We start from the raw sequence: 27696 nt of genomic DNA on the forward strand, positions 1-27696 counted from the left end.
GCGGCGGGGCTAGCGGTGGCCGGCGATGGCAGGCTGGTTCGCCTCCTCCTCCTCCAACAGCACTGCCGGATATCCGCCCAACGCTGCGGGGGCGCCAGCGGGAGCTTTGGCGGCTTCACCTCATCCGTAGCGCTGGGCAGCAAATGTGCTGGTGCTGTTGGAGGAGGAGGAGGCGGCGGCAGCAATAGCACCTGAGGACAGGACAAGAAGCAATGGAAACTTGTCAGAAGGAGACTCAAGCTGGAAATAACGAGAAATCTGACAGTAAGAACAATTAAAATCCTAGGAAAATGTCCTTTCATGAAAAATTACTTTTTCAGTTAACTCTGCCTGACATTAGTTGGGCGAACAGAAATATTAGTTGGCCAATTCTAAAAGGGAGCACCAGAAAGAACTTAAAATATTTTTTAAGAGAGCTGGGTTTTTCATTTATATTATATGTATGAACAGAATTAACACAAATTGCAGATACCAATCAAACATAAAGAAAAAAAGGATGAAATAATGCTCATTTTTAAAAACTCAGTGAAAATAAAAACAATATACCAAGAAGGTGGCATACTGGTTGTGATTTGATCTCTTCGGGGGATCCCGGGGATCCCCTATACAAGTATTTTAATATTGCAGACTTGCAGTATTATAAGTCATACTGATATTATAGAACACTTTAATTAAGCGGGTCCCTTGAATAAACATAACTTTGAGTTTCAAATAACACTGATTTTTTATTTTTGAAATTTACCGTAGCTGCTGCATTTCCCACCCTAGGCTTATACTCGAGTCAATAACTTTTCCAGCTTTTTGGGGTAAAATTAGGTGCCTCGGCTTATATTCGGGTCGGCTTATACTCGAGTATATACGGTAAGTCATACTGATATTATAGAACACTTTAATTAAGCGGGTCCCTTGAATAAACATAACTTTGAGTTTCAAATAACACTGATTTTTTATTTTTGAAATTTACCGTAGCTGCTGCATTTCCCACCCTAGGCTTATACTCGAGTCAATAACTTTTCCAGCTTTTTGGGGTAAAATTAGGTGCCTCGGCTTATATTCGGGTCGGCTTATACTCGAGTATATACGGTATGCTAAGACATAGACCAGTGATGGCTATCCTTTTTCTAAAGGTGTGCCAAAACTGTGAGGGTGCGCGCTATCACACACACATGTGTGCCCACCCACCTGCACATGCATGAGCGACCCCCCCACCTGCGTATTTGCGAACAAACCCTTACCATGCATGCGCAAGCAAACCCGGCGGGAGTGGTAGTGAATTTTCACCCTCCCTAGTTTCAGGAAAGCCCTCCTGGAAAGTCTGCGGAGGATGAAAACCAGGACCAACGGGAATGAACTTCCAGTTGACCCGTTGGGCCTGTTTTTTGCCCTCTCTAGGCTCCAGAGACTTCCCTGAAGCCTAGGAAGGGAGAAAATGGCCTTGCCCGGCCCTCCAGAGGCCAAAAATCAGCTGGAGCTGAGGGCTGACAAGGACTGCCATGCCAGCAAATATGGCTCCGCCTGCCATAGGTTCCATCACGGTCATAGACCATTGTTTATAAACTATAACAGTTGAGTTTTCACAACAGGCTATGCTAAAACAAAGCAAGTCACATAGTTTAGGGTGGCTTACAGAACTAGTTCTTACATTGTTTGAAACATAAAGGAAGCCAGTTGAGGCAACTTGGACTTTTCCTACCTCATTGTTTGTATTTTCTTGTGGATGACAAACAATGATTATGAAACAATATTTTTAACCAAACTTAGCCGTTTGTATTCTTTGCAATCTATTGGAATTAGGGGGGGGGGAAATGCAGTGTACAGGGGTTTGGAGTCGGATTCTTATCCATCTGTCTATCAGTAGGATAACCCCCTGAAGCAGAAACCAGTGGAGCAAATTTGGTGTGGGGGGAGAGGCCAGCAAAAGAAAGTTCAAGTTCTAAAATGGTCTTGCCATGGCTTTAAAGAGAAGCATTTAGAAAAAAATACCTTCTCTCTGGGAGAAGGTAAGCTGTTGTAAGTTCCTTTCCTTCTGATTGTGTGGCCCAGAGTGCAAAGTATGTTGCCTGCCCTGTGGATCCCAGTATATACTTACAGACAAAAATGTAGTAACATAATAAAAGGAGAGATGAGCTCCCCCCACCCTCCTCAAAGCAATGCATCAGTTCTGAATAAACACACCTAGAAGTGCCTTATATGCCCTGGCCTGATTAGATTCTCACAGATAGATACAATACATGACAGAGACAGCATATCCATGTATATACATGCGCGCGCACACACACACACACAAATTACTTCGTTACATAGAAGAAATTACAAATGCCTCCTATGACCCCTGCTGGTAAAAGTATTGGAGAAGATTCCAGCAGCCATGTTCTGCATTATTTTCTTACCATGTTGTTGCCTAAGACAATTTTCTTTAACATGATGTTCTTGACATTACTCCCAAAAAGTTGTGATCATAATCCAGGAGTCCCTAAAGTCTTTCTGAGCCAAGGGCACAATAACAAATCTGAAACCTTGGTATTCAACTTGGGGACACAATGGCTGCCTTTAGGGTTGTGCCTTTGCAGGTTGACCAGTCACTCAATATCTGTTCACTAGAGAGCAAACTGGTAAATTTGACTAAGAAATATTTATGGAAAAGAAAGACCGTGTGGGGATATGATAGCAGCCTTCCAATATCTCAGGGGCTGCCACAGAGTAGAGGGGGTCAAACTATTCTACAAAGCACCTGGATGCAGGACAAGAAGCAACAGATGGAAACTATAATCAAGGAGAGAACCAACCTAGAACTAAGGAGAATTTCCCTTACAGAACAGTTAACCACTGGGACAACTTGCCTGGAGGTTTTTAAGATTGGACAATCATTTGTTTGAAATGGTATAGGGTTTCCTGCTTGAGCAGGCTGTTGAACTAGAAAACTCCAAGGTTCCTTCCAACTCCGTTATTCTGATTCTTCTGGAAAACTTCCAGTGATGAAGCACCCGCAACTTTCAGAGGTAAGCCAGTGTTCTCACTGTCAGGAAATTTCTTACTTCTAAGTTGGATCTCTCTTAAATACTGTGTTTCCCCGAAAATAAGACAGGGCCTTATTTTCGGGTAGGTCTTATTATTTTTTGAGGCGGAAGTGGTGAGCATGGTCACCTCATGGCTGCCACTGTGTTGCAATATTTTCGGGGAAGGGCTTATTTTAGCGCATGTGATCAAAAGCCTGATTGGGCTTATTATCAGGGGAGGTCTTATTTTCAGGGAAACAGGGTAATCTCTCACCTGTTACTTCTTGTCCTGTTTTCAGGTGCTTTAGAGAATAGGTTCTCTTTGACAGCTTCTAAAATATTTTAAGTCTGCTATCATGTCAACCCTAGCCCTTCCTTTCACTAGAGTAGACATACTTACCATAGTTCCCTCAATTGTTCATTGTATGGTTTAACCTCCAGACCCCTTAACTTCTTTATGGCTCCTCTCTGTACTCTTTCTAGGTCTCAACATCTTTTTTGTGTCATGGTGAGCAGAACTGGACATAGTTTTTCAAGTGTGGTCTCACTAGTGCAGTATAAAGTAGTACTATCACTCCAATCTTGAAATTTTCCCTTGATGCAACCTTCTGCATTAGCTTTTGTGGCAACTGCAGCACACTACTGGCTCATAGTGAAATGGTGGTCTTCTAGGACAGTGGTCTCCAACCTTGGCAACTTTAAGACCTGTGGACTTCAACTCCCAGAGTTCCTCAACCAGCTTGCTGGTTGAGGAACTCTGGGAGTTGAAGTCCACAGGTCTTAAAGTTGCCAAGGTTGGAGACCACTGTTCTAGGACATCTGTTCTAGGACAGTTACTACTTTTGAGACAGGTACTTCCTGCAAACCAAAATGGATTCTAGGCATTGTTCACTACTGGAGTTCATGGTACAATATGGAGAAGACCCCTGAAGAAGAGGAGAGGTCATCATGGTACAAATCTACCTAGTGTAGATGGGCTCTGTTGGAGACTATATATGGGCATAGAAGAGAGGAAGACAGAATTTTACCACCAGCCAATGCTAGTCTTAGAGTGCCAGGTAAAATTATTATTTATTTCTGGAAATATGAAAAGGAATTTAGGCATAGATATAACAAGATATATGCTTGTTTGTTTGTGTTTATTTTTCTATTGTACTCTGCCCAGAGTCACATTGTTCTTAGATGGGTGGTCTTATAATGGTAGTAAATAAATGTATAGTGTACATTTAATTAACATGGGGGGGGGGAGGAGAAAAATAAAGTAAGTAACTTTAAAATACCTAGCAAGCCTCTAGTTCAGGTTGGAGGGAGGTGAAGGTGTGAAGGGAAAAATATGACTTATCATGTTGTAAATAAATCTTGTCCCAGTGCTTGCATGGCAGAAACTGAAGTTAAAATAAAACTTGTTGTGTTCATAAAAAAATAAGATGTGTTATAAGATGTGTCTTAGATCACACCCATAAGCTACAAATATTATTTGTGACATAGCTGTTTACTGGACTAATGAACACTTCATTTAAGAAGATAGTTTATTATGTTACATGATAACTGTGTTAATTATGTTTTATGTCTTTTGCCTTTTATTCTTTTTGTTTATTAAAAATGAAAATGTTAAATGTTAATTTAATGGAAGCCTGATTATGGTGCGCACACGCACACGCACACACACACACATATATATTTACTTATTTCAATGCTTTTCAAAGCATTTATATCTCTGAAGGCAGTATATATGATATAAAGGCTTTGTAAAATTAACAATATCCAAATTATTAAGTTAGAAGAACAATTTCACTTTAGGCCAACTTTCCTGAAACAAATGTTTAAAGTTTTTAAATTTTAGATAAAAAGCAGTTTTAAAATTCAGCAGCTGTTTTAACTTTTGACTGGGAACGGCCCAGAGTTGGTTATAAGATAGGTGGCTATATAAATGTTTTAAATAAATATAAATAAATAAACTAAATGCAGACTGAAATAAACACTTTTTTTTACAAAAACAAGCCAACAATTGTTTATTTTTGCTTGACTTCCCCCATTCCAAATGAGATTCTCAGAGATGAATGCAGTAGGTTAATCTGGCAGGGAACACAATCCTCCAAACAATATGTTCCTGAATATTTTTTTTTATATAAAACAAAGATTAATTTAACACTTCATTTAAATTGGAGTATAATTCTTATTACTAGAGCTCATTGATGTATTTCCTTCGGTCTTTTATGTTTTACTGGCCAATGTGTGGTTTGCATGATATGTAAATTTGAAAATAAAAGTTGGTTGCTGGTTTTGAATTCCAGTTTGTATTCAGAGAAATTGCAGTCACATGGGCTGCTAATCTTTGGCTGAGCCAAAGGGATAGATAGGGAGTTACAATAAAATATATGTCGCTCAGGGTTAAACTGTGGGAGCACTGAAGATGTTACCTACTTGGGTAATGAAATGTCTGCAAGCAAATCCCCAAGCTTAGAGGGTAACATGGTGATGTAAGTACCCATGAATGGATTTTTCCCATTAACTAATGACTGTGGTTTAGCACAGTTTGTGGAGACATCCATTTGCATAGTCCTGGTTTGTACATTTGCTCTAAACCATGGTTTATGAATCAAAATGGCTGAGTTTGCACAATATGACAAGCCAAAATTCAATAACCCATTTTATGGTTTAGTTAGCCCAATCTACGAACACAGACAGTGCCATAAAAACACATTGTGCAAAACAAACTTGTAGAGATCGTGCACAGTTTTGCTATGGAGGACTTGGAGTCAGTACAGTAGAGCTTATTTTAATAAGACAAAGGGCACCGAATATTTATTGATGGTGCTTGTTAAAACAAAGAAAAGCCAGCCAGCTTCAGCTGAATTTGCACATAAGAGCACTTTGCATCTCAGGATAAATAAATAAAAAACGAACATTTGGAAAGCTTATTTCAATAAAGAAAGGGAGTTAGAATGTAGTAATGGGGAACCTCGTCTACAAAGATAGTTTTCCAAAATACTATCAAGGTATCAAGGAGATTGTATAATCAGGATTCTCAAAAATCCTTGCTACAAATACAACTCTCCACATTAGTTTTAATATGTACTCGAAGGTGCTGAGCAAACAAACTTTGATACCCCCCCCCCCCCAACACATAGAAAGCCATCTCTTGAAGAGAAGCAAAGGGAAATGTGGCAAATTTTTCTAGGGTGTTTTTTGTGTGTGATGAAAATGTATAGTTTTCCTATGTGTTTACTTACAGTAGTTTCCCTACATAAGTTTTCATTGTGAAGGTGGTTTCACACATGAGGTATTAAAATAAATGACAATTGTCTTAACAATATTCTAAACCACAAATAACATTCAAACTGCATTTTAAAGGAAAGCCAAATAAACTGCATTTAACATGATGCATTAACAATAATGGGGACTTTGACAGGAGCCTGGGGACCAGGAGGCCTACTTCTTTTCTATGTGCACTGTGGTACCACACACATGTATGAAAGGGAGAATGCTTATGGCATAACAACATAATGCTGCTTGTCATTTTGACAAAAGGAGCAAGATCCTGCAGATACCCATGACAATAGTGAAGATGTCCGATGCAACCACGTAATTGAAGTTACACCCCTCAATGTCGCATGCATATACAAAGGGACAAGGGTTCAAGCATACAGTTATAATTGTCATCTTGACCCTCCCCCCGTCTTCTTTTAATAGATCCTGAGAGTTTTTATATTGTCCTCAGAATAGAACTAAATGTGCCACTTAAGTCAGACTTGCTTCAATACTTTTATTCAAAAGGGGAGAGATACAGGTTTTGAATGCAAACATTGCATCTCAAATTTTATACAATATAATATAATTGAGAATAGCATAATACAACTGCCAGCTATATTTTTAAGAACACTTGTCAATGTTCCAAATTGTGTTCCAAATTCTGTTATTCTCCTGGAAACTAGGCAATGCCCTTTGAAAACAAAAACTTGGCTATGTACTGTTAACATTTTGGTTGCAAATGCATGTTCTCAAAAACAAGGAAGGACTGCTGTAGTTGATTCAAATGATTCTTAACAGAGATGCCTAGTTTAAATAGGTTACCGTAAAGATTGGTTAAGTTGTGATCGTAATTACTTGTTTTCCAGGGATATGACATCAGCATTTTATTATATTAAACAAATACTGTGGGGAAACTCAGTACAGGAATTAATTGTGAAAGCCATTTACAGGTTAAAATGTTACCCCACAGATAAAAATCCTAAAATTACATTGGCAACAGCCAAATTTTTAACTATGGCTATAAAAGCCAGGTCTTCATTAACACATTAGTAATTTCAAATTTTAAAGGTTTTATATAATATTTATCAATTTACAGTATATCACAGAAGTGAGTACACCCCCTCACATTTTGTAAATATTTAAGTGTATCTTTTCATGTGACAACACTGAAGACATGACACTAGGCTACAATGTAAAGTAGTGAGTATACAGCTTCTATAACAGTGTAAATGTGCTGTCCCTTCAAAATAATGCAACACACAGCCATTAATGTATATTATTTGTTAAATTGTTTATCTGTCAAACTTTTAGATTATATGTATACTTTGCTAATTGGTTTTTTGATCATAAATATAATTATTTGTGTGTTTGGGTCAATTATATAGTCTTATATTAGAAGTTGTTAATTATTTTAAAGTTTCAAAGATGATAAAATATTTTAGCTTAAGCAAGAGCTTGGGAAACACTTAGTTCATACATCATGCTAAGACATAATGTTGTTTTGTCTGTTTGCAGTTTATTATGAAGTGTAAATCCAGCCAGTGCCATTTATAAACCATGGATTAGTGATATATGTAAGCCCAATCCATTGTGGCCTCTTCAGTAAATAGAAATTGAATTTAAGATAAGTCAAGTGAGGCTTAACAATAAAATATACATTTTAGATGTGTATTCCATTTTTTCTCTGGGAGAAGAATCAATATAAAGATGCTTTTCACTCATTAGATTTACATTCTGACATATTTCTAACCAGTGCAGGCACTCCTCAAACACTTCCCACAACAATCCTGTAGAGTAGACCAGGCAGAAAGAAATTAATTGGCCTAAAGTCACCTAGTAAGATGTTTATAATGAATTGATTAACTGAATATACCACCCAGCTCCAGTACAACACAAAACAAAAAAGAAGACTGCAGAGATAAATCAGATGGGAATAAAGAAAAAGAACAGGATTTCAGTCATGCTTGCAAAGAGTCTTCAGCAAAACAGCAGAATGGGAGGCATTTGAATCTTAGGGGAAACCTCATTCCAGAAAATAGGCACCATCACAGAGAGGGCATATTTCTGGGTTCCCAATAGATGGCATTACTTAATAATCTAAGTAACCCGATGTGTGCTAACCCTGCCAAATCAGATCAGCAGGACAGATGTTATGAAAATAGGCAGTCCCTCAACTAAACTGATTCTATGGCTGGAAATGGATTTAAATCTAGATTTCTCCAATCCTTGTCCAACACTCTAAGCCAAAGATTTTCAAACTCTATGGATTCATTTAAAAAACACACCCATAAACCCCTTCCTCCTTCACCCCAATCATGTGCCCAAGTTCTAATGATAGAAAATTGGTTACATTGAAGTCACCTTTTTCTTCCCTTAGGCTCTAAGAGAACTCCTCACAGAATCAAATTGTTACTGAATTCTGAGCCTCCATGGAACATTGTTTGAAAAACCCTGTTTTTTTTACCAAGATGCCATTCTGGCTGTCTGGTTAACATGAAGTACAAAAGAGTTGGCTTCAAATTTTGATGTTCATTGGAAATGGTGGTTGGTCTGAGGCCATAGAACCTCAAAGAATGGAGAATTAAAATGAAAAGATTAAAAAAAAAGAGTTGCTAACAGATTTCAGAAGGAATCTGGTAGCATCTTTTCAAATGGGGAAAAGTGCTGCCAGATTCCCGAGTTTTGGCTATCACACACTAACAGGTCTCTCAAGTAATGTTAGGCTTAGAGGAAGTAATCCAGCTTGGATTAAGTGCTAGAAAGAGTACTTACTCCAGAGGTGGGTTGCTCCTGGTTCAGCCCCGTTCAGCTGAACCAGTACTGGAATTCAGGCCTGGGTCGCAGAACTGGCAGTGACCCCGGCCTGCCACGCCCTCAAACCGGTTCGCCGCCGCTGGGCCACCACCATTTTGGTTTTTAGTGACTACGTGTGCGCAGTTCACTGTTAATTGTTCTGTGCATGTGCAGACAATTTACATTGACCAGTGCACACGTGCGAAGTGAGTCCTGGCAAACGAAGTGAGCGCACGCGCACATTGCACATGGGTTGCGAACTGGTAGTAAAATCGACAGCAATGACTTATTTCATGGTATACTCTGCTCCAAAAGCGAGCAACAAGGAATAACAATTCTGGTTGATTTCTGTACCTTAAGGAAGTATTTACAAGACCCTTTTTTGTAAGAAGAATTTGTATGGCTAACACTGGATGGGGAAAAAAGGCAGGGATTAGGCCTTATCATCTCATATTATCTTGCACCCTTCCCCATGAAGTGTTAAGCATTTTATGCCCTCCAGGTATTACATATTACAGTACTGTGTGGTCTTTTGATGTTTTTGTCACTTTGAACATAGTTGTGAAACTTTATTCCAACACTGTGTTTTTTAATTTCTTTTTAAAAAATGACTGGTTTCACACATCCCAAATGAGTTTGCTTAACTAGGATTTACCAGATAAATAGCAATTGGCTGAGTTTGTAAAACACACTTAGATCAAGCCAAACAAATTTCATTACATACTGTAAAAGGTTTCAGACACTAGCAAAATAGGTTATTCCTATTAATGTTAAAGCCTTGTATAAATTTTGAATGAACGAAATATTTTCCCCCTTTCCCATCTTTTTTTGTATGTTATTTTTTTTAAAAAGTTGTTGCATTTGATCATTTTGATATTTTTTTTAACAATGAGAAGCGATCTCATCTAAAATCTAGAGGGAATCCTTACATTACTTGCGATTTATTTTCACTCTGCCTACCTAGCCCAGCAATTACGGCAGGTCTGCGCGTCTCTCCTCCAGAGTAAGACCCACTTAGTTCAGGGCTAGGTAAACGTACCTAGGTCGGCAGCCTCCAAACGCCCAAGCAGCGCCGGCTGAACGGAGGAAGCAGAGAAAAAGGGGCGCGCTTGGTAAACTGGGAGGCGGGAGGAAAGTGGGCGAGGAGCTTCCTGAAGGATGTTTTGTGAGTCTGTTCGTTGGCGCGGGTGGCTGCCGTTTGTTATTATTTATTTTAAAAAATTGAATGGAAACAAGGAGAGGAGCATGCCGGGCGGTAGGACCCCGCGGGCGTTCCGGGGAAGAGACGGAGAGAGAGTGTGCGCGCGAGTGAGTCAAAGAAGGGAAAGGAAGGGAAGCTGGAGGAACTGGGAACGGCAGCAGCTACGCTCCAAGCCCACAACGCCCAGCTTGCCTCGTTTCTCTCTTTCAAAGGGAGCCTGGATAAGAGAGCAGGAGCCCGAGCCCGGGCGCCTCCGGCCGCTGGCAAACCTTCCTGGCCACCATTCATAACCGATGCAGGCGAAGCGCTCCATGGGCTGATTCCCTGGGAGACCAGCGGTCACCAGCAAGCAAGCAAGGCGGAGGCGTCTGCAACAGCTCGCCTAGGCCTCGGCTCCGGCCAGCGGCTTTCATTGCAACCCTTCCAGGCCATGTAAGTGAGCCGCCACGGCGTTCCCAGGTTAGAGATGGGGAGGAAGCAGCTATTTGGGGCCTGCTCTGCCTTTCGGCTGCCCTTGCTGGCTCATTGTCTGGAGCGCCCGGCCGGGCTGCGCTTGCACCTCTTTCTGCTCTCCCGCTGCGCCTGGTTAAGCTGTTAGTTTGGCAAATGGCTCGTAAAAAGTGACTCTCTCTGTCTCTCGTTTAGAGGCCTGGCCGGATTCAATTTCTTTATTCCTCTTCCCCCCCCACCCTCTCCCCACCTTTTAGTGCATTGCAGTGGCGGCGGCGGCTTTCTGCAGATGCAGCTGGGCGCCAGGCTTTGGGAATGGTTTGCACCCGAAAAGGGAGGAAAAACGGCGAGGGGTCTCTCTCTCTAGGTGGGTAGGTGCGAGAAGTCTTTTGCCCCCCCCCCTGCCCCACGCGCCCTGCTTGGGGGGTCCTCTCCGTTTGTTTTCTTTTCCATCTCCCGTTTTCGCCGGGACCGGGCAGTTGACTCGCGAGACAATTTTGACCCAAGTCGGAGTGAAGAGCGGAGCCGAGAGAATTTCCGTAGCGGGATCTGCCTTTGCAAGAGAATCGGATGCAAAGAATTGTCGCTCCGCTGGCTCCCCTCCTCTTTTCTCTGCGGTGTTTGTTTACCTCTGGCTTCCCCATTTGCTGGCCACAGCTGTTTGAGCAGGAAAGAGACAGGATCTCGCCTCGTCTTCCTTCTTTACTTCCTAGGTAGCGAGTCTCTCTGCCTGCGCAGCAGCGAGGAAGGAGGGAGCTTTAAGGGAGCATCCAATATTTCTTTTCCTGCCCCCCCCCCCCCACCATTCAACACTAGAAAACCCAACGGCTCTCCCTGCGTCACCCCCCTTGGTTTGATTCGTTGATCCCAGTTTGGTGAAGGACACGCGGCGGATTCACACGTTGTGTTTCTAAGATGCGTACCCAGACAACGTAAATGAAGCAAAGGCGTATGTTATGTTAGGTGGACGCATATTGGATTGCAGTAATGGTCCCCTTCTACTCAAGTGGAGGATGCTCATTTGCTTGCCAAAGCCTGTGGCCTTGTGTAACCCCCCCCCCCCTTTTAAAGTTAACTCTGGATAAAGTGAAATAACTAAGTATCCTTTGTCTTAGACATAGAGTGTTATGGAAAATTTTATTGTTTGAGCCATTTACTTTTTAAAAGAAAACAAGAGTTTTTTTGCAAGCCAAATTCTTAGGTGAACTCTATATGTATGTATCTTGGACAGAACATTCATGGTTTTAATGTCTTGAAAATGCCCCGTTGATTTGAACAGTATTCATGAAGTCATTCAGATTGTATACTCTGCATTACAACATGTTCAGACTGTAAAGGTTCAATAAACATGAGGAGTAGCTGCACAAGAGGATAGTATTTGTATGGGAAACTAACCATCTATTGTAGGCTAATGTTACTCACCTCTTCATATATATGCTTTTAACCACAGGCTATGCACTATGAACCTAAAGCAACCACCAATGAAAATGTTCAGGAGCTGGAATTTGAAATGGAGGTTAGCTGTTGATTGCAAATTTGAGTTTCTGCCATTTTTGGCACATGTGTATCTTTGTATAAATGGCAGATAGCACTATGGACCTATACAGAAATAGTCCAGCCATACAAATACATCCAGTTTTCTTGCTGTGAACAATCTTAATAACTTAAAGATATGTTTTTGTGATGATAGAGATAACATCTGTCCAGGGAGCAACCTGTGGTTCCATTGACTGCTGGCAAAAGGGTAAAAGTAATGCCAAGAAAAACTGCTGCTTCTGCCTATGTCCCATTGGTGGTTCATAGATTGTGCTGAGCCATGGTTTGTTTAGCCTTAGTTTATTGCACACATCATAATTGGCTGGGTTCACACAGTGTAATTCACCCAAGCCTAAACAATAGATATGCAACTTCTGAAGGATATTGCCAGACTTTGCATGGCATGTCAAGAATTGCATCCAAACAGATGTGGGTCCCCTTTGGGGGGGGGGGGGAATGCAGGAATTTTAAAGCTTAATATTGATATCAGACGCATCTGCCACATTTAGAGCATCCATTTGCCCCTTAATGGTATTGAAAATCCTCCCCAAAAAGAAAACAAACATGGTTTGGATATCACCCTTTTTGCATTCCTGCCCTAAAGCAGGATATTTAAACAATGTGGCTGGGTTCATCATGTTATGAACCAAAGCCAAATAATCATATGATGTCCTATAATTTTGTGTGAACGTAGCCTGGTATTAAAACTAGATCAAGAAAATCAGGATTCTGGTTCTTTCTGGAGAGTTCTTTGTATGATACCAGTTATCATTCTTTCAGTTTCTTTTCTTCTTTTCAAAGTTTTACCTTTCTGTCTGAGTACATGCTAGAAAGTAAACAGAGTAACTTTCAGGGAGGAAGAATTTCTATGTAAGGACAGAAACCAGTTGTAGTCAAATTTGGGTCTGTGTAATTCATTCACCTTTGTCTTTGCTGTGAATATACCTAAAGAATAAGTCTCCTTTTACCCTGTAGCATAAATTCTGGGTCTTTTTTTTCCCAAGGCTGTCCTGGTTAATTATCACCACTATATTTGTTTACAGGTAAATGAACTTCATAAGTTCTTTTGCTGTTACAACTGAACTATTGACTTTCTATTCATAGCCACAATATTTTCATTTAGTTATCTTGGACCTATGGAGTTACTAATGTTTTAAAACCTTTGTGCCAGAAATGATGGGTATTGAGGAAGATATTACCAGAGATAATATGTATTAGTGGAAGAAACACTGTATGAAATGAACATGTAAACCAAAATCAATCAAAATATTTCTAATTTACCTATATCAAATTTATATTCTGCTTTACTTCATAGAGTTCAAAATAGTTTCCTTAACAGTTTCCTTGTTTTTCATTTATTCTTGCAACAGTTCTTAGTGGTCAGTAGAGAAAAAGGTGAATTTTTGCCAAGGACAAAGTGAACCACAGGTTATCTGATAAATGAATCAAATCCACCTAGAGCAAAAAAAACACTGCATGGTACCATAAAAAGTTGGCACATACTTAAGATTTTGTGCTTGAACAACAAATGTGTAGTAACAGCACAAGATAATGGACAAGATGCTTTTCCTTTCTTATGTGGAGAACTTGCTTTAAAAAAATACCATGCACTGACCCTTGACCTTCTCTTTTCTGTATTTTTAAGTTCAAGTGTAAGATGTCATGTCCAACAAAATGAATTGGTAGGATTCTAATGGATTCTAATGGAACATTTCTCTATGAAAGTCCCCTGCACAAAAGAGTGGTTTATTTTACAACATGCATGGGAACTATTAGTAAACTGACAGGGTTTTACTTTTGTATTCCCCAAATGGGGGACTATATTAGGAAAGTCCCTGCACATTTCAAGCTTTTCCTGTGCATCAAACAAAGTTGCACATTATATTCTTCTTTGGAAAGAATCTGTTCATTGATACACCAAATAGCACAAATACATGTGCTATTATGCTATATTTGTAGAAGTATCAAGTTAAATTTCTTGCATCCCAGATAGAAAAATCTGAATAGGTGAATTGGAGTTGCTGGTGACCAGTATAACAAGTGATTAAGGAATAAGATTGGAACAGGAAGGGTGACTTTAGACCAGTCTCTCCATTAGATGCTAAGCAACAAAAGTTCCTAGATTCAATCTTGACAAATTTAGAGCAGGCTGGGAAGATGAAATCCTGGCAAAGTTATGCCTGTCCACTCTTTGGTTGATGGACCAGTGGTCCAAATCTGAAGTTTGAGTTGCAGGATGGCACATTAGTTTCTGAAAAATTGCCCTGCATACAGTATCTGCAATGCCTCCAGGCGGTCATTGCAGCTCTGGCACAATGTTCTAAATGTTTATGTACAAGAAGTGTCTTTGCAGTGCTAGGTAGTTTACAAATTTCTAGAGGTGCAAGTTACTCTGCCTCTACGTAAGTGTGTGATAATATTTATAAAGTCAGAATATTCTATATGTTTCAGTCTATATTCCTTTGTCTAAAGCTGCTTGATTGATTCATTCATTCTGTAGGGCCTCCCATCTCACTTAAGTGGCATTGGACAGCTTACAACAGTCAGACCATTTTGCTTTGCTTACAAATGTTGACTTCATCATATCTGTTCCTCTGCTATGATCATGTCTAATCTAAAATACAGTATTTATTGTCAACTTGGTCTCATCTTCTTTTCTTTTCTTCCATCATTTCATGAAGAGTTATCCTAAAAAGTCTAACTTGCAGCGGGATGCAGTAAAAGCGTTAAAATTGTCATTCCAAAAAAACAAAAAACAAAAAACCCCAGATTTGTGTGCAACATAACATGCACATTTCTTTAAACAATCCTACTTGTGTTAAAATGGCACGAATACTTTTCCAGATGCAGAGATGGGGTGGGGGTGGGTATTTACACAGGACCATATTTAGAAACAATACTTGCAGTCTGAAAGGGCGAGTGCAAGATTGTGCCAGCTTCTGTTACCACAATTTTTGTAATAGGGATCTGTTTAAATGTCAAATATTAAATGCCACTGTATCAGTGGTTCTCAACCTGTGGGGGTCGAACGACCCTTTCACAGGGGTTGCCTAAGACCATCGGAAAACACATATTTTCAAAAAAAATATGGAAAACATAAAATAATTTTATGGTTGGGGGTCACCACAACATGAGGAACTGTATTAAAGGGTTGCGGCATTAGGAAGGTTGAGACCCACTGCACTATAGCCAAATATTTCTAATTCAGGAACAGTTGTGTTTGCACCTTTCAGTTAGCTTGCTGTAGCCATATATGTGTCACTACAACATACAAACTGTTTTTCTGATATTCGCTTTGGATATGGAATTGATGGGGACCTCTGATTCTCTGTATTTTGATATATCCTTTAGTTGCTGATTTTAAATATGGGGTATAGCTTGGCAAAAAGGACAGTTGAATTCAAGATATGGGGTTTGTAGTTTTCATTATTTATCCTCCCCATTCTCTGTACCCTTAATAATTCACAAATCAGAGGTCAGCAGATTTGATTTAACTTACTAAAGGTTGTTGGCCCAGAAGCAGAAACAATGTTTGTTTGTTTATTGTATTTATAGCTAGCTTGCTGAGGTTTTACATGGGAATTTTTACCTTAGCAGTCAGGTGGGTAGGTTCCATTGAGAAAGAATAAACTCTAGACAAGTGGAGATTTAAACCACACTATCCTTGATTTACAGTACTCCATAACCATCTTATTCTACTGGTTTTCTGCACAATGATGATGACTGTGATGAATGTTGGCTGGAGGTTTATTTAGAGAAAGTAAATTTTTGTAAAGTATAGAAAGAGCGGCTGTACTAAAGACTGTAGCATGTAACCTTGTGTATGAAAGTTAATTGTCACCTATGTTTTTACCTATTTACAGTCCTGTTCACATTTTGAAGCATGAAAGGAAAGGCATGTTTACTTTTTGTAATGTTCTCTGCTAACCCAGAGGAAATTCTTCCTTACAACCTTGGCTGTTTGGAAGCATTATAGAAAAAAGATAATTTGGAACTTGTCATACTACTTGCTATATTTGTACATTTGGTGGGAGTGGAGGGTATGTTTTTATGTGGGAATGGAGATGATGCCTAGGAATTGTATTAATTGACATATTTAATTGTTTGGATTTTATAGCTGAAGCAAATGTTAATACTCCAGTAATTTCAATTATGTTTGGTTTCTTGGAAGCCAGCTCCATGAGGCTCATGTGAGACACACAAGTGACAGCTACTATTCCAGTTAATTAATATTTATTCAGCCATGAAACTGTGCCCACTCTAGAGGGTGAAGGGAATGGTTGGGTGGGTGGTGGTATTCCTTTACTACCAGAATATTTCCTCCTGGAAGCCCCCTATTTATGTGTTAAATGAAGCTAGAAAAGCCAAATCTACTTTCACAGGCATGTGAAAGTGCAAGTGCATTTCCAGTTTCATTTTCTCATTTTCTTTGAAAGACTCTGATTGACCCAACAGAATATGTAACTGATGGGTCTGGCTGAAGAATAGTGCATGCAGAGGGATTCAAACTGAAAGATCATGTTTTGACCTGAATGATAAGTCACTGATGAAGGAGGAAATCCTCTTCCTGAGACTTTGCAAACAGACTGGCAATACTGAATCTCACTCTCTGCTTTTGGAACATGCACTGGGCATCTTCCACAATCAAATGTCTTTGATTATTCTAAAGAGGCTGAAGTAGTTGGCTTAGAATTGTCATCGAATCTTTTTCATGGAATAGTTCGAAATGAGGACCATATGATGGCCATCTTTGGGGGATGGTTTAATAGAGCAAAATACTGTTTGTAAATAAATAAAGCCACATTTGTATGGCTACCACTACTGAAACCACTCTGAACAACGAATACATAAAAACAAAACAAAATCCCAATCTGTAACACAAAAAGGAGAAAATTAAGGTCCCTGAGAAAGAAATCTAATAACCAATAGACTTGTACCCATATCAGATTCCATTGACCCCAGTACCTAGAGGAATAGCAAGGTCTTCGTAGTCTTCAAAATATCAGCAGGGTTGGAATCATCTGTGCCTCAGAAGCAGAAAGCTGTTCAAAAGATAGGTGTTATGACAGAGAAGGAACACATCCTAGTTGCCCATCCTCTAAAGTGACATTGCTTCACTGATGGGACACAGAGCTTGCCCATTCTGTCCGATCTGATAGGATGGTAGAAACCATTGGGAAACATGGTTCCACAATTGGAGCACATGGCCTACAATATCCATTTCAACTCATAACCATCTATTCTTATTTAAGATGCATATTCCTACCTTGTTTTTTTTATTTCTTTTGATGTGATTGCTGTTTTTGTGTGGGATTTTAAATTTTCCTATATTTTCATTCTGTAATTTTTCGTTCTGTAATTTCATTTTTCTGAAGAGCTATGCAAACTGAATTCATTGAAAAGTAACTAGTATAGTCGCCTTCCCTTGCAAATGACAAAAAGAGAAGAAGTCTTTGCATTTTAAGTGATTATTGATGGAGATCAGCATTTTGTGACAGTAGCCAGTTAGTTAATTTACAGGAGTGTCTTGTGAGCAGGGATTTCTTAGCTCTTGTTTATGTGGAGGGCATTGAAACTCTTCTCCTGCCTATGTCCATGTTTACATGAGAAGCTTAATAAGACCACAGTTCACAAGCTGTACCTTACATTTGTTGTGATAACATTCAGGAAAAGGGGATCAACCATTGTGGCAGGGGCAGGTTTAAACAGCACCATTTTTAAACTTCCCCCACCCAGCACATATCTATTTAGTTGAAAGATAACTTGCAGAGAATTAACAATGGTACTACTACTTATTGATATCACATATTGTATGTAGAGGCTTGATTTGGCTTTTATTTTCAATACAGTAAGCCATAAACATGATTTGCAAATTGTAGTGCCTGGATTCAAGTGGACTGCAAAACCTGTATACAATAAACCACATTATAGCATTCTTATTGAACTACAGCTTCCATCAATCTTCATTGTTAGCCATGCTACCTTAGGCATGCTAGGAATTGTAATATGTTTGGAAGGACACAGATAGCTTACTGCTGTTTTAACATAATCTATGATTCTTCAAATTTCGCTCATCCTAAACAAAAAGGAAATCGGATTGAGTCAAGTAATTTTGAGAGCCCCAGATTTCTCCATTTCAAAAAATTATTTATATGAACTATATATGAATTATATGAACAAATTTCCCCCAATTTTGTTGTGAAAATCTGATTGTTTTATAAAGAGAAATAGGTTATATAAATCAGTGATTGGTTTAATAGGTAACCATCCACGATAGCAGTACCTAATGATTGTGCTGATGTTGGATGAAACTCTCAGGATAAAAAATGTTTAATTCTTGACTAGCAGACTACAAGAGGATCCCATGACTGTAGACTAAATGGGGAAGTTGAAAAAAATATATATTGAAAGAAGGCAGTGAAAAATAATTTCTATATTGTTGCCAAGAAAATTACTTGGACTGGTCTGTGTAGATATAGGAGTCAAGCTTAACTTTAGGGCAGGGTTTACCAACATTGACAACTAGTCAACTATGCTGACTGGGAAATTCTGGGAGATGAAGTCCACACATCTTCAAGTTGCCAACTTTGGGAAACCCTGCTTTAGGGAGCTACTTTGTATTTTTTTTCCCTTTAACACATGCTTAATAGATCCCTTTTCACTTGTAAAACAAAGTTTTAGTTTTATTATGTAGAAGGTGGGCAGAATTTGAGTGGGAAAAGGCTGCCATACAACCAAGGCTGGCTGTTTTTGTAGGTTTTGTGCTGTTTTAACTATGCACAGTAAATGGGAGCATTTGCCTTTGGGAGGCAAATCATTTCCATTTCCACTCTTCCCATTCCTCCCCAAAAGGAAAAGCAAAAAATCAAGTACAGTCACTGAATTTTTGTGGTAGAATTTGGAACTGTGGGATGGGGATTGAGAGCTAGTTATGGTTTATTCTTGATTTTACCAAAGAAAAGTGCTAAAAAAGGCATTTTGTGGGACAGTTCCATGTGACCTATTGGTTGCCCCACTCATCCATAACTCAGATTTTCCCTCTCCTTTTTTCTGAGGATACTTTTCTAAACATTAGCTTGGGGGGGGGGGTTAAAGGGGGAAAAGGTTATAATGAAATCGTATTGTACTTTAAGAGTAGATTTCATGTGAATCTAAACAAGACTAAAGCAAGTTTTTGTCACCTTAGTAAAGGTTTATGGTTCTAGAATAGAAATTTCTCTTCAAAAATGGCAGGATGAATACAAAAGTTATTCTTTATTACACAGAATTCATGTACCACCTCAGGCACAGACTTAAAGAATGAAAATATATAAAATGATACGCTTTCACATACAATTATGAATTAAGAGCACTGGATAAAAGGAATAGCAAGCAACAAGCCCAAGATGTAATCCCAGAACCTGATTCAAGAGGATGTGTTCATCTTTTCCCTGAAAGACAATAGAAAAGGGCTCTTATGATTTGGGGGGGAGGGGGAGTCCAGTGGGGAATCCAAAATGCCAAAGTATTCATCCAACATCCATTGTCCAGCACCACCACCAACCAGATGGGAAAGTAAGAATCAGAAACACACCCTATCAAATTGAATAAAGAGAAACAAATTGTACTTGGAACAATCCAAAGATGACAAGGACCTTTAAGTCATGAAGGTCTTTATAGGTCAGATAACACTTTTACCTGTACTTAGAAACCTATTGGCAACTAGTGAAGCCCCACAGTGTAACTGTTATTCTGCTAAAATGGCTGTTGCCCAGCTGCAAATAGGCGGCTGCAGTTTGAACCTTCTGTAACTTCCAAGCAGTCTTCAAAGGCAGCTTCATGAAGACCACACTGCAAGAGTCCAATGGTAAAGTGATAAGAATGTGAGTGATTATACCTCCAGGGTATCTCTTTAAAAAAAGTTCACCTGAGATACCAGTCAAAGTTGAGGAATGGTTCTGGCATCAGTCTCTACCTGCTGTTATTCAGAAACCTGAAGTCTTAAGAGAACCTCCAATCACACACTTGCTCTTTCTAAAGACCAAAAGTGGGACTAACCTGGAACTAGAGAGATTTCTGGATAACAGCCATACAGTTTCATCCCTTCCAATCTCTAGCATCCATCAAACATTACATTAAGAACTTTGCTGCATCTCCTTCTCGGCTCAGGGAGGAGATGTCCTTCACCCCGAATTGATGGTGTTTCCTGGCACAGAGCATGACTGGCAGACTGAAATATGGTCTGCACCACAATCCTGTAATCTTTTATTTATATTTGTAATTTAATTATATTTCGCTTTCATGCATATTTTAAAAATTCATATTACCTTTGCAATCTCTTGAGAGGTATTTTGTAGAAAACTCTTTTTTTGGTCTTTCAGAATGAGGAACATGTTATAGGACCTCGATTTTGATTGAAAATGAAAGGTGTGCATTCTTACCATTTTGAGATACAACGTAGTACCTGAAACTGCAATTTTTGAAAAATAAAGCACCCCCAGTTCTGTTCACTTTAAATCTAGGCGAAAACAGGGAAATCCCAGCTATCTGCTTTGCATTGTAGCTCTTGGGTCATGCCTTTCCCCTAAGTGTTCTGCCTAGCCATATCATCCTGTGGTATTTCTGACTCAGCTTTGTGAATTAGCCAGTTCTGAGTTACAGTGAGGGTTTGATTTGCTGGGCTAACGGAACGGAGATGTGCCTGTTAATCTCAACTATCCATTAAAATGCCTACGTACAGGTAGTCTTTGACTTACAACCATTCATTTAGGTCAGTGTTTCTCATTCGCTGGCTGGGGAATTCTGGGAGTTGAAGTCCAGACATCTTCAAGTTGCCAAGGTTGAGAAACACTGATTTAGGTACTGTTCAAAGTTACGATGTCCCAGAAAAAAGTGTCTTGAGACTCTCTTTCATACTTGGGGCCTTTGCAGTTTTCCAAAGGTCATGTGATTAAAATTCAGACTCTTAGCAACTGACCCATATTTATGATGGTTGCCATGCCCTGAGGTCATACAATCACTTTTGGGGCCTTCTGACAAGCAAAGTAAATGGAGAAGCCAGTTTCACTTAACAGCCGTGTTACAAATAAACAACTGCAGTGAGTCACTTAACAACTGTGGCAAGAAAGATTGCAAAATGAGGCAAAAATCACTTAACTGTCTCATTTAGCGACAGAAATTTTGAGCTCAATTATGGTCATAAATGAAGGACTACCTGTAATTTTTTGGGAAAAAAATATTATTTGCTTAGAATCTTATGTGGATGTTGTAATCATAAAATCAATGTAAACTTAATTTTCTCATCTAGACTATATGAAATGTAATGGGTTGTCTGCTATTAGTGGCATTGTTGAAGAAAGCATACACTTTGCCTTTTACAGTATTGAAAAATTCTCTACAAGAGACTATCAGACTGTTTGTCTATCAGATGAAAGTAAAACGTAAGTGGATTCTGCAACAAGATAGTTATTGCAGATCTAGCAAGTCTAGGAAAATAGTTGAGAAAGAAAAAAAAAGCTTAAACATCATCAAGAAGTTGCAGAACTTAAAAAAGTTAATGCTAGAAACTGAATTGAATTGAAGTACTTTTCTATGGAGGAATGGATCAAAATACCTGTAGAACACTGAGAGACCGATTACCAATTACAAGAAATATTTGGTTGTACTGTACTTATTGCAAATAAAGATGAGTCTGTACAGCCATTTATTAAGGAAGTGATTACTTTTTTCCATTGGCATATCACACATTGAATTACTTTGTTTACGAAACAAATGCAGTTGGCACCAACCTCTGAAAGTGTTTGTTTACCCAAACTCCATTTCTATATCAATAGGACCCACATTGGAGCTCTGCTAACTTAAAGTGGCAGTCGCATTTAAAAATTCAGAAAATCCAAGTAGGCATGAATAATTTTTCACAGCACTGTCTAGATGTTGCAAGGAGGCTTAAAAAAATAAAAATAGATTTGTCTCCAGCATACAACCGAATGCATCTTGCATAGGATGGATGGATGGATTTATTGATTCTACCAACTAAGCCATTTACACCCCCAGTTTACAATACAATTACCTTGATCTAAAGCAGGGGTATCAAACTCAATTTCATTGAGGGCTGCATCAGGGCTGTAGTTGACCTGGGGGTGTGTGGCCGACGGTGTGGTCAACTGGGTGGGCATGGCCATCTTTGACACCACTTACTGGGTGTGGTTGACTGGGTGGTTGTGGCCGACTGGGTGGTCTAGCCAGCTTGACGCTGGTATGTTTCCTCTTTGCATTGGGTAGACCAGTCCGAAGCCACACTGGCTTAATGTTTCCTCTTTGCATTGAATAAACAACTTGCGTAGACTGGGCTGAAGCGACGTGGGCCAGCCCCTTATATTTTCCAGGATGGCTCCATGGGCTGGATCTGACCACATCACTGGCTGGATCCAGCCTGTGGGCCTTGTGTTTGACACCCTTGATCTTAAGGGATTCCAACAATTCTCATCAGAATTATATTGGATATGAGTGGCTTAAATATTATGATGAATGTATAAATAAATATATAATGTAACTTCATTAAGTCAGAAATGCTAGTGAATGTTTATTGTACTTTTATTAATCTACAAAGTGGCATATTTCTGGTACTGTATAAACTTTCACATCTTTGTACTTTGATTTACTTTTATCACGTGGCCAGTAGCTAAGAAAACAAAATATTGTCACCTTGAATGACCCGTGTCCACAACAGTTCTACGAATTATTTTCCAAATGAAGGTATTTGCATCCCATTTTTTAATTGGTTTAATTTTTATAATTTGTATAATCACTTATCAAGGAAAATTGTTTTCTTTATTTTTGATATATGATGACTGGGATGAAAACCTCTAGTAATTTAGGCCATTTTGGAAATACGTTGTGTGTTTTCTGGTGCAAACCTAAGTTTTGCATAGTTGCATATTAACAAACATGCTCCATTATAGCCTATTCAGAATAAATCATTGTTGATCACTAAGTTATGTTGCTTCTATAACATTGTTGCTCTGGCTCTGTTCCTTCTTGAATGTGAACTATTTTGACCCCTGCATGTTATTTAATTTAGACCAAAGGTATTCTGGATTTGTTTTCTCTCTGTAGAGTTAAACTTTGTAGAATGGGGAAGATGAAGTGGTGCAATCCATGCACATGTGTTCATACCTAAATGCCACTGAGTTCCATAGCATCTTTGCAAACCTGCATATAAGGTTGCTATCTCACATTCCTAAAAGTGGTGTTACCTTTTCCTTGGCTTTGCATTGTCGAGTGAATTCTGATACTGACACTTAAACGTAGAAATAAAAAGTGAGGCTTAACATTCAGGGAGTTTTCAATGTTGAAAAATCAATAAATGAAGTCATTTCTTAGCTATTATATTGTGAGAAGCTTGGGCAAATATCTCTGATTGATTCAAGAAATTATTGACCTTGGTCATGTAGCACATTAATCTTAGCTGTAGAAAAACAACAAAAAAGTCCCACTAAATTTCTGGCATTGAACAGGTAGTCCTCATTCACAGTGGTAATTGAGACTGGAATTTCCATCACTACGTGATGCAGTTGCAAATCATGATGTCGTGTAACTATGGCACTTAGTGACAGGACTTCTGGCAGTCCCCCGTTACCATTATGAAATGAATCATCATGAATCGTTAAGTGAAGAGCTTATATGATTGAGACTTATGACTTTCTGCTAGCTTCATTCTGCCAGCCCATTGACTTTGCTTGTAGGGAAGCCAGCAGAGAAGGTTGCAAATTGCTGTCATGTGACCATAGGATATTGCATTGGATGGAAATCCAGGTTGGTTGCCAAGTACCTGTATTGTGACTGCGGGACGCACTGTGATGGCTGGAACTTCATGGACCAATCATTATTATCATTCATTGAGCTCCGCTATTTGAGGATCACCATAGTTCCTTTAGAGATGAGAGCTGGGACTGCTAAAAAGTCGCATGTAGACCCCAAATTGCTTCTGGCTTATGTGAATCCAGTCCCCTTTTGATGTGGCTTTACAGTAAATCACCAAGCCTTGGTGGAGGGCAATCAGCTTGTTTCATCATTTCTCTATTTCACTTCCATAGAAAAGCACCACATTGAAGAACAGAGATATTGATGTCATTCCTTCCTCACCTTACTTGGTAGCAATTTGTATTGTTTTACTAGCTACTTATAGGGGATGCCATGGGTCAGTGATTAAAGATACTGGGCTTGTGAGTTGGAAAGCTGGGTTTGAGCACCATGCAACAGGGTGGACTCCCATTACTTGCCCCAGCTTCTGCCCACCTAGCACTTCGAAAGCATGAAAATTCAAGTAGATAAACAGGTACCACTTTGGTGGGAAGATAACAGGATTCCATGTGCCTTTGTCATACTGTCATGCTGGCCACATAGCCATGGAAATGTCTTCAAACAACTCTAGCTCCTTTGGCTAAGGGAAAAGGGAGCATGAACACTGCCTATGAGTCGGGAGATGAGCACTGCCTCTTAGAGTTGGACACGACTGGACAAGGAAAACCTTTGCCTTTACCTTTATTAGCTATTTACCAGATTTACCAGGTTTCCAACAAGTTTAGGCTTATTTACAAGATTGTCCTCTTAACATGATTCACCTCTTCAAAGTTTCTTGCATTGTACTTGTATTTGATAATAGGCTAGTCCTTTCTGATTGGAGATGTGAAACTTAGATGGTGCGTGGGTGTTTATTTGGGGACAAGGTGAGCAACTGTATTTTTGCATTATTTTGCATCTCAGAATTGTTGGAAAAACAGTGTCAGGGCATTTAGTGGTACAATTTCACTACATTGAAGCATCATATAGCCCATGGTTTTGTGGATTTCTCCCCTAGTTTTTTTGATGCCTCCAGGTCAACTGATTTAACTAATTGCAGAGTGGACTCAGTTGAAGAAGAAAAAAAAAGAAACAATGGCTATATTCCCAAATGTGAACTACAGGTAGTCCTTGACTACTATTTAAATTTATGACAGACTTCTAAAAAAGCTACTGGTCACGTGATTGCACCTTAGGCAAATGGCAACGGGCTTCCATTTACAACTTTCTCAACATTCTCAACATTCTCCTGCAATCACATCACTATAATTTGTGATATTTTTTACTTGCTTTCTAAGAACAGTTGCCCATTTGAAAGAATGAATTTGTTTAATAACAAATTTGATTTTCGTAACAACTACATGATTCACTTTATGACTATTGTAAAAAAAAGGTTGTAAAAGCAACTCACAACTGCAACTTGCAACCAAAATTCTGAGCTCCACTGTGGTCACAAACTGAGAACTACCTGTACTGCCTGATACCGCAGTCATCCATTCAGAAGTACTGTGTGAGTCAGTGCAAGGCAGCTTTAGAAAACATTGAGTGGGAAAATGCTAAAACTGAGGATATGAAAGATACTTCAGCTTCAGCTACAATGCTGTGCTTGGAAGTGGGGATTTTCTCTCTTGATAATAGACTTTTGTTTCACTTCCTTGGTGAATTTGCATAGATTTACATTCAGTTTTGTTAACAAGGAACAGATAAGGCATTTCCTTAAAGGAAAAATAACTACAGTGAGAAGTTCGTTGCTAAGGTGCTAAGTTTTTGTTTTGTTCTGAGTGTTTTTCTTAATTAATAAATACCAGGAAAAGATATGGCTTTCTCTGAACTGCTGCTTTTGAACTCAGTAGATAGCAGCTTTCTTTTTTTACTACAATAGAACAGTCCATATTAATGTTACTTTATTAACTATTGCTTCCAAAACAAAGAAGCTTTCTTGTTGAAATTTTCAGTATAGTTAGTTAGGAGTCAACAGCTTTTTCCTAGGCTGGATTCAGCTTCATTATTGTACGGTTATCTCTCGCTTAAAGACCATTCATTCAGTGACTGTTCAAAGTTATGACAGCATTGAATGAATGGCACCAATGACCAGTTCTTGAAATTATGGCCGTTGTAGTGCCCTGGTGGTCTTGTGATCAAAATTTGGGCACTTGGCATCATGGCCTCATTTGCGATCATAGGAGGGGCTGCAACTTTCCCCCACTGCTTATGTATCCTCATCTTTTTGGCCGTTCTGCACTCTGCCACCCTGTGGTCCTGCACACTCCATCACCACAATTGCCCATAGCTGATCTTTGCCATCTTCTTCCTCCCACTATTGATGAGGCATGTCTGGCCTGGCCCTTCGCAAGGCTTTCTTCCTGGCTTCTCAAAGTCACCCAAGGCCTTAGGGAGAAGGTTTCACATGGCCAGCAGCTGCCTTACGAATGGCCAGTTGGACACACTTTGTCAGCAGGACAGAAAAGATGGTGAATTTGGGGTAGTGGAGCACAGGGTGTCTTGAATACCTGCTAATCCCCAACCCTGGCTGTCCTGACCCTACACAGCATTCAGCAGCCACATTTTAGAATAGAACAAAATTCTTAATTGGCCAAGTGTAATTGGACATACAAGGAATTTGTCTTCGGTGCATAAACTCTCAGTGTACATAAAAGATATAAGTGATAAATCATGATCATAATCATAAATACATTCATCATGAATCATAAGATACAACACTTAGTGATAGTCATAAGATACTAAATAAGCATTCAAATTCATACTAGGAAACTAATAAAAAAATATAAATCGTAAAGATACAAGCAACAAAGTTATAGTCATAAGTAGAAAAGGAGATAGTAATAGGAAGGATGAGAAGAATAATAGTAATACAGTCTTAGTTTGACAGTGTTTTGGGAAATAGTTGTTTAGCAGAGTGATGGCATGCGGGGAAAAAACTGTCCTTGTGCTTAGTTGTTCTGGTGTGAAACGCTCTATAACGTCATTTTGAGGGAAGTAGTTGAAACAATTTATGTCCTGGCTGAAATTGCCATCACTCAGCATGTAGTCATGGGTATCATAGTTTACAACCACATTGCTTAGTGATGGAAATTCCAATCCCAATTATTGTCATTAACTGAGGATTTGTTGTGGGACTTGTTATGATCATGGAAGTTATGATCCAATATATGGTGAAATTTTAAACTGAATTGATGGTAGAGCTTTTATCAGTGGGTCTCACTAACTTACAGGTAGTCATCAATTTACAACCATAATTGAGTGCACAATTATGGTCTTAAGTCATGGCATCCTGTGACCCCCCAGACCTGGTTTTTTAAACATTTTTGCTGCACTTAATTGAACGCCATGATCATTAAGCAAATGCTGTGGTCATTAAGTGAATCAATTTTCTCCAATGATCAATTTTTTTGATGACAATTGGAAGTAAGCATTGGAGACCAGCAAAAAGTGTCCCAAATCACAGCCATATGATCATGAGACACTGCAAATGTCCATAAAGGTGAGTCAATTGCCAAGCATCCAAAATGTGATTATGTGACCATAGGGTGTGGGTGACCATTGTAACTTCAAAAAAGGGTGCTTTGTAGCTCTGGGGAGGTCTGTGCAACTTTGAATGATAAGTAATCGGTGATACGTTGAGGACTA

General features: G+C 39.2%; 1 protein-coding gene across 2 annotated transcripts in view; it reads left to right on the forward strand.

The window, feature by feature from the left end:
• The first annotated feature begins 10223 nt into the window (after positions 1-10223).
• AKT1 (AKT serine/threonine kinase 1) overlaps positions 10224-27696 on the forward strand; it is a 97180-nt gene continuing 79707 nt past the window's right edge. Inside the window, exon 1 of one of the 2 annotated variants that reach the window (XM_032235085.1) lies at positions 10224-10701. The gene's annotated coding sequence lies outside the window, so the exon portion shown is untranslated. The remainder of the gene's footprint in view (positions 10702-27696) is intronic. The other variant, XM_032235076.1, reaches the window with a different exon arrangement.

Source organism: Thamnophis elegans, chromosome 1 (genome assembly GCF_009769535.1).
Source record: "Thamnophis elegans isolate rThaEle1 chromosome 1, rThaEle1.pri, whole genome shotgun sequence".
Classification (NCBI taxonomy): Eukaryota; Metazoa; Chordata; class Lepidosauria; order Squamata; family Colubridae; genus Thamnophis; species Thamnophis elegans.